This window comes from Poecilia latipinna, unplaced genomic scaffold, assembly GCF_001443285.1.
Source record: "Poecilia latipinna isolate Pla-1442-1.1 unplaced genomic scaffold, P_latipinna-1.0 Scaffold391, whole genome shotgun sequence".
NCBI lineage: Eukaryota > Metazoa > Chordata > Actinopteri > Cyprinodontiformes > Poeciliidae > Poecilia > Poecilia latipinna.
Genome location: NW_015113007.1, coordinates 288,668 through 295,883, shown reverse-complemented (window position 1 = coordinate 295,883; position 7,216 = coordinate 288,668). Strand labels below are relative to the sequence as shown.

At 39.6% G+C, this 7,216-nt stretch overlaps 1 long non-coding RNA gene across 2 annotated transcripts in view; it reads left to right on the top strand.

Annotated features, from left to right (window-relative positions):
* The first annotated feature begins 307 nt into the window (after positions 1-307).
* LOC106950313 (uncharacterized) overlaps positions 308-7,216 on the top strand; it is a 12,247-nt gene continuing 5,338 nt past the window's right edge. The window contains exon 1 of one of the 2 annotated variants that reach the window (XR_001425587.1): positions 308-1,148. This is a non-coding gene — a long non-coding RNA (uncharacterized LOC106950313). Of the gene's footprint in view, positions 5,520-7,216 lie in introns of both variants that reach the window. The other variant, XR_001425586.1, reaches the window with a different exon arrangement.

The window sequence follows — 7,216 nt, the reverse complement described above, 5'->3', positions numbered from 1 at the left end:
CCAGCGCTCATGCATAAGGTGTGGATTTGTTGTGATTCAAGTTGGCTACATATCATTTTGGTTAATTAATGCTCTGAAGACTCAAGTTTGGTGAGGTACGAATGTGAACTTTCAAACGTTTTGCTCCCTGTGGGATATGAAGTGTGGCTCATGTTTGTCAGATGGAGGCACAGCAGGAGATTATAGAAATACATCCTGTCCCGGGATTGCAGAATTAATTCTGTATTTCCTTCTTTTAAACTGTCCAGACAACCCTCATTTTCTTTCTTCTTGGTTTAATGTGGATTGTTTTGTTTTTTTTTGTTTAGTTTTTTTTTTTTTAATATGTGCCACTTTTCACAAAAGTTTATTACATAAGGAACTTTAGATTGCGCGCACACACAGTAAACAGAAACTAAAATTTATACTGTTTTGATGTTTAGTTATCTTTAATACTGGTAAACAGTATCCAGTATCTTATGCAAACATCAAAGATTTTTGTTCTTCCTCTGTGTAATTTGTGAGACTATTAAAATCCATCAGATTTATCGGATTTCCCCTTTAAGCTAGTTCCACAATAAAAACATATCACAATTGATATCACAGGATATTATTTGAGATCAATATATGACTTTTAGTTCCTAACTTTAACCACCTTTTAAGCCCATTAAGCTAGTAAATTGGCAAAACTTTTGCTTTAAGTGTTTTTTAACACAGTAATGGTGTATTGATAATTTTGCTCTAACATCTAAAAAGCCATAAACTCCTCCTGGATTGCCTTTAAGTCTGCTCCCTGATTTGCAAAGAGAAGAACTCATGAAGGAATGCAAGACAATATGAAATGCGTCAATTATTTGCATAAAAGGTAAAAGTGTAATATGTTCAAGTGGCTCCCACTGCTTTCCAGCAATGAAAAACTTCGAAAGCTAACGGAAGAAAATTAGTCCCTCCCCTCCCACCCCCTCATTAAGCTGCAGTATTCACTAAAGCAAATCTGAAAATACATTTAAGTGCTCATGGCCTGAAGGGAATTAGGAAAGTTGCAATTTTTAATTCTTCCCCATCAGTGTCAGAACTTCTGCTCCAGATTCATGTTGCTCTTGGAGCTATTTGATGCTGCCGGATGGATGTTTCCAGTTTGCTTTTTGGGGAAGTATACTCGGCTCTGGGTAAGCGGCAAAAACACAAGACCTGAGAAGAAAGCACAGAACCAAAACACGGGTGTTTTAAAGATTAGCACGACAGTGATGAATGTACGAATGAATGGCTGATTAAGCCGGAGTTTGACCGACGTCCCCGTATTATTCACTGCACCTGTTTGCACTGAAATCGTTATTATGAGCGCAGACGATGGCCGAGTTCACGTAATTCTCAGAACAGCCAGTCCACCTTTAACCCAAGCAAATTAGTGGCCAGAAGTGAAAACAAGTGTGTGTAGAGGTTTAAGAGATCAGTCTGGTAGAGACTGAGAGCAAATCTGTCTCAAGAAGCCAAAAGGAAATGCTGAAGAGAATGCTTTTTTTTTTTTTTTTTTTTTAACGTTACGTTGAAAGAAAATACTAGGTCCAGTTAATTTTGCAAATCCTTAAAAGAAAAATGTTTAACATTTAAGCTTCTAACGTGTGACGGCAGCCTTTTCACTGCAGTTTTTGTGGTGACATTTATAGGACGTGTGATGCTGATTTAATAGCCCATCTGGCATATGCGAGAAAGACATTCAGAATACTAAGGCCTGTACAGTAGCAGAGATATATTAACTGCTTTCATCCAAAACAAATAAACAGCTCTGATTTCAGATATATTTAGTCGAGAAGGGTTATGAAAAGTGCAGCTTCTGCCTCAGTTTGCATCTCTGATGTGCACATATACTGATCAGCTATAAACGTATGTTTATAAATTTTTGTAAATGCATTCATGCCATATTAACCTTTTCACAAGAGAAAAAAAATCACACCACACTTTACAGATTTTCATTGGGAAAATTAATAAAACATGCAGCCGTTTCCTTACCCTTCACAATTATGCATCATTTAGTGTTGGTCTTTAACGTAAAATGCAGCCACATCCAATAAATTTGATTGTTATTGAAGAGTTAATTTATCTTGGTAACTCAAATCTCTAAGAGAAGCACATTACATAAATTAACATGAAAGGCTCTTTGCCTTTTATTACTTATTGCTAATACAAAACGACATTTAAGATTACACCTGATCTATGAGAGGGGTGGAAAAAAAAGCAATTCACAAATGTGGGTTTAACAAACAGCACGTCTAATCCCTGCTTAAACATTGTTATTTTCTATAGATACTTTGAATCTGACAAACTCGCCTCATCCGAACTCACATTCCGACTCATTGGACGCGATCGTCTATCGGGCTCGTACCTTGACAAAGTTCAAAGGGGTACTTTTGGAGCGCGCAGCTAAGCATGGAAACAATCTGCATTTGAATTCACGATCATTGCTCTCATGGTTTCAGTAGCGTAGTATGTTTTTCTGCAATTTCAGCCAGACACGAAGAATAACTGGGCAATAAAGGCCGGAGGAAAAATATCCCACATCACCTAACACATCTTCCTTTTCCAGCTTAGAATATTGCTCTTATTGACAGTGACAGACTTAACTGGTCCCAGACTTTTCCATCAAAGACACTTATTTCTGCTGCTGCACATGCACAGGACCCGGCAGCACATATATTTGAATTTACAGGCTGGACTCGAGAAATGTGAGGGTGGTATTAGTTGACATAATGAAAGCAGAGCAACTTTCTGAAAGGTTATATTCATCTCTTGTTGTTCTTGTTGCCTGAAATATATGGAGGTCATCTTAAGGCTTCGACCAGAACATGTGTCACGACTATTAAAACGTCATATTGCGATTGCGTGCAAGCATTTATCAATGTGAGCAACACATGCACGCACATAAAGTCAATTAGAGGGCCCGCAATGCCATTCTGAGAGCTTAAAACAAAGAGCGCAGTGATTATGAAGGGAATATCAACAGATTTCAGCGGTGGAAAAAAAAAAAAAAAGGCTAAAAATCCCGCGTAGCTGTCGCAGACGCCTGACCAGAATAATGAGTGGCCGATGTCTGGGAGGCAGGTTGAGGCTAGGGCTGATTTAAAAAACCGGTCGTGTTTAGGATATTGTCCTGATCGAAACCAGATGGTGCTAAAAAAACATACTCGTTTTCATTTTTCATTGCGAACTCATTGGGTAAAAGTCCTCCCAGTTTACGGCCGCACTCATTGGAAGGAAGTTTAAGACCATGTCAAGATGCCAACAATGAGTTTCTCAATGAAAACTCAAAGTGTGGAGTTTACGAGGAGCTTGGCAGGGCATCTAAAGCCCCCTCGACAAACCTATAAAATCTAACGAGAACGTGCTAATTTAACTTGATTCTCCACGAGACTTCGTCATGCTAAAGAACGCGCTATTAAAAGTGTTTTAAATAAACGTCTGAAACCCGGTGCCCCTTGTTAACATGTACGCCTGTGCTTGTACGGTGTTGGTCCCTCAGGACCAGGAAGATGGTTTGGCAGGAGGGTAGGCGGGGTGGGGGGAATCACGAGGAACAGGTCAACACGGGGAGTGGAGGGGAGAGAAGCCAGCCAAGACAGACGGAGGAGTCAAAAAGCAGCCCGTCGAAGTGCTTTGAATCCGGTGGAATTCCTCTCCTCCTCCGCGGCTCCTCTGGGAGGCGTCAGGAGCCTGTGGAGAGAGCGAGGTAAGACGGGGCCTGTCAGGAACAAAGCTCCAAATTCACATGATATGTTTAGCTAAAAGGGTGAAAGAGAAATGAATCAAAGCTTGGCGGGATCAAAGAAGCGCAACAATAAAGTCGAGGCGGTTGCCATGGGACCAGCAGGAGATGCATATCATTTATAAGTTGTTCTCCGGCTTTGTCAGATGTGTGGGGGGAATTGACTGTTATTGTTTGGAGGGGTGAGGCGCCGCTGGAGGGGGTCAGGAGCAGGGGTCATCGTCACGCAGCGAGAGGAATATATCGTTCCGCTTGTTTTAAAACAGCGGTTGCCTGTGATCGGTGTCGGGGGGCCACACCGGAAGCACCTTCAAGCCTTGTGATAGCAGACAACAAGACAGGCACAACAACAACTCCGCTACACAGACCCCCCTCACCCCCCCCCGGCGAATATCGTATCGCCACAGAACCATTCGGGGCGGCTGAGCATTTGCTTTCCGTGTTACATCGTCAGGGCTTGTGATCAGTCGTTTTGTATGAATGGAGAATCAAATAGATGTTAACCGGAGAATTAGATTTTTGACTTACAGTTGTAACAACGGATGTGAGAGCCGCGTTCAAAAATAGCCGTGGTGAGGATGGCGTCTCTGTGAGCAGATTTAATCCTCGTATTTTTAAAATAGACATTTAATTAAATGCAAGGATAAGCCGCAAATATTTACAGATGACCTGAATCTAAACGATTCATCAGTAGGACTACACCATATTAGATGACGAAAGTCTTTTACATGTTTAACTTTCTGTTTGATATAAATTTTTGTCCATTATTACATAAGTGTCTGGGAACTGATCAGACCCGTGGTTTTGAAAATGAAACATTTTCCAGGTTTCGCTTGGTTTGGGGTATTGTGTATTTTTTTTGCATGCTGGATCCATCAGATCTGGACACAAGGCTGTATAAGTAGCACCTGGACTATTTAACTCTGAGCCAAGCTGTTGTACAATACGCTTTAGGTATTGTCTTGCAAAAAAAAAAAAATCATACATGCCTGGTTAATAGTTTATTGATGTTTTCACAGATGTGAAAGTTACCAGTTCTTTCTGCGCATAACAAAAACACACTCAAAATCACAGATGCTGACAAAAAGCCAGATGATCCCTTTTTCTCATCAAGGAGTTTCCAGCACCTTTTATACCCATTTATTTTGCACCAGATAAATCCTGTTCAATGTTTTACAGTGGCTTTCAGCTTAGAGAATGTTGAACTTTTATCTTGCATTTCCGGATGGATCTCGTGGTTCGTTCCTTATAGATTTTCTTCCAACGTTTTCTTGAATCTTTTGCGTACCACAGATCAAGTGTGCTTCAAACGGTAAAAGATCGGTGTTGCATTTCTACTATTGTTCCTCAGTTGGCAATTTCGTGGGGTCCTCACAAAATATCTGGAGTTTGACTTTGCATATGTGTGGCGAAAAGCTTAGAGAAAAGTAGATGAGATGAACCGAGAGAATCATATTGAACCCTTGCCTTAAAAAAAAACAGTCTTCTTCTTCAAAAGATAAAAAAATTAGTCAATGCAATTGACATGAGCATAAGCATCCCAACATTATCTTCTTTTCCTTGGTGTCTGTTACACTCCTCTGTGTCTGTAATGTGCACCCATGTAATGATGGAACCCACTCGTCTGCTCTTTCAGACTGCACCCATGAGGAATCCTAAAATAACAACAAAGCGCCCTCAGTCGGTTTGATAAAAGCTCAGTCACCAACCATTTCGGCTCAGAGAGTTTCCGGCCCGACTGCATCGCTGAACGACAAGTCACAGAAAGAGACAGAAAGGGGTGAGATGCTTTCATATCTGACCACAACAATAATTGTCTTATCGCGATGTGGTCCTTGTTGATGTCTTGTCAGGGTTAGATGTGCTTTTGTTTTCATTCGAATGGTAACCTCTCCCCTGCTCCTCTGCTGATTTTGACCAAATATGCGTGGCTGCTTTAAATGCATGTTTTCTGTGAGATCCGACATTATCTGTATGTAAAAAAAATAAAAAATAAAAAAATAAAAATTACACTAGAAGATTTGATGTTGCTCCATCTGAAAATCACAAATTAGTAAGTCTTTGCACATTTTCAAGTTTCTATGATTTATGACGTATTCCCGTTAGGTTTAGCTTATGTGTGGCTACTGGGATTAAAATTGGATGTAAAAAATTCATACTGTGCCACTGTGTAAGTACAGAGTCAGTCATTTTTCTCAGTAAGTAAATTCAAAGTCAATAAATTCCTTTATTCGTATTATTGTTCTATCTGCAATGTATGAGTTGTTCCAAAAAATTATAAGCTCAATTAACCAGATTAAAGTCATGTCTGCGCTGCCATCTCAGCACACTTCCAGCATTCGCTATGCAGAGGTGATTGAATCTCAGTAGAAACAGTGCATGCAGAACACAGCATGAGATTAGGTAATCACTATGAGGTTTTTTTTTTTTCTTAAATTAAAAGTTAGTAGAAATTTAATAGCTGAATTAGCTGGGATCACATCCCATTTGCCAGATGTGTCAGATGTGTAGAATAGTCACTCATATTTCCAATACATCAAAACATGCTCTTTAATTAAACTAAATTTCCATTCAGATTTTATATTTATCGATGTTCTGATTGATCAAAACTAATACAATGAGCTTTAATTTAATCTAAAAAAAAAAAGATTTGTTTCAATTTCCAGTTTTACTTCCGGCATTTTCATGACAAATGCAGCATTTCATCAAGAATAACAACACACGGAACAGCGTTTTATAACCTCCCCTAATCTCGTATTATTGAAATTCTATATGCCAAAATAAAACTACTTCAATGAGGAGTATCTGATTTATTTTTACCCCAGTCCCCAACTACTAGTTAAATCCACAGTGAAAATCCCTCTGCTTTACCAATGATGTCAAGCCAGCAAGCGGCAAACAGCAAAGAAGGACTCCATTGTTATTTCTAACTGGTAGAAGCCCTCAGGTTATTTTTCCTCTGCCTTGAAACAAATCAATGAAGCACAACTCACTTTGAACAATTGCACATTTGCTGAAATCAGATGTGGGCCGAGGAGCCAGCCGTCATCACGTTCGCTCTTCTGTCAACAGAGTCCGCCTCTGTTGACAGAGGAGGACTTTGATAAACAAGCCTGCTCTTTGAAACAGGTGCCCAAGCATGAGTTCAGTTTTTAAAAGGCAATTCCGAAAAATGCGCTGATTAGAGGATGTTTGTTATTCTGGATCCAAGCATTTTGGATTCCGCAGACCCTCCCTGAAGTAGCTAAAAGGCTCTGGCAATAAACAAATATTGTTTATTTTTAAGATGCCGCAAAAGAAATCGAGATGGGCAATTTAAAACAAAACAAAATAAATAAAAAATCAAACATAATTATTTAATCAAATTATTTGTTCTGGCTGTTAAGCAAAGCCCTAAAAAAAAAAAAAAAAAAAAAGGAAGGGTTAACCCTGGGGGTGTTTTTTTTACCCCACGTTCCCCCCAAGGGGCGTTTTTGC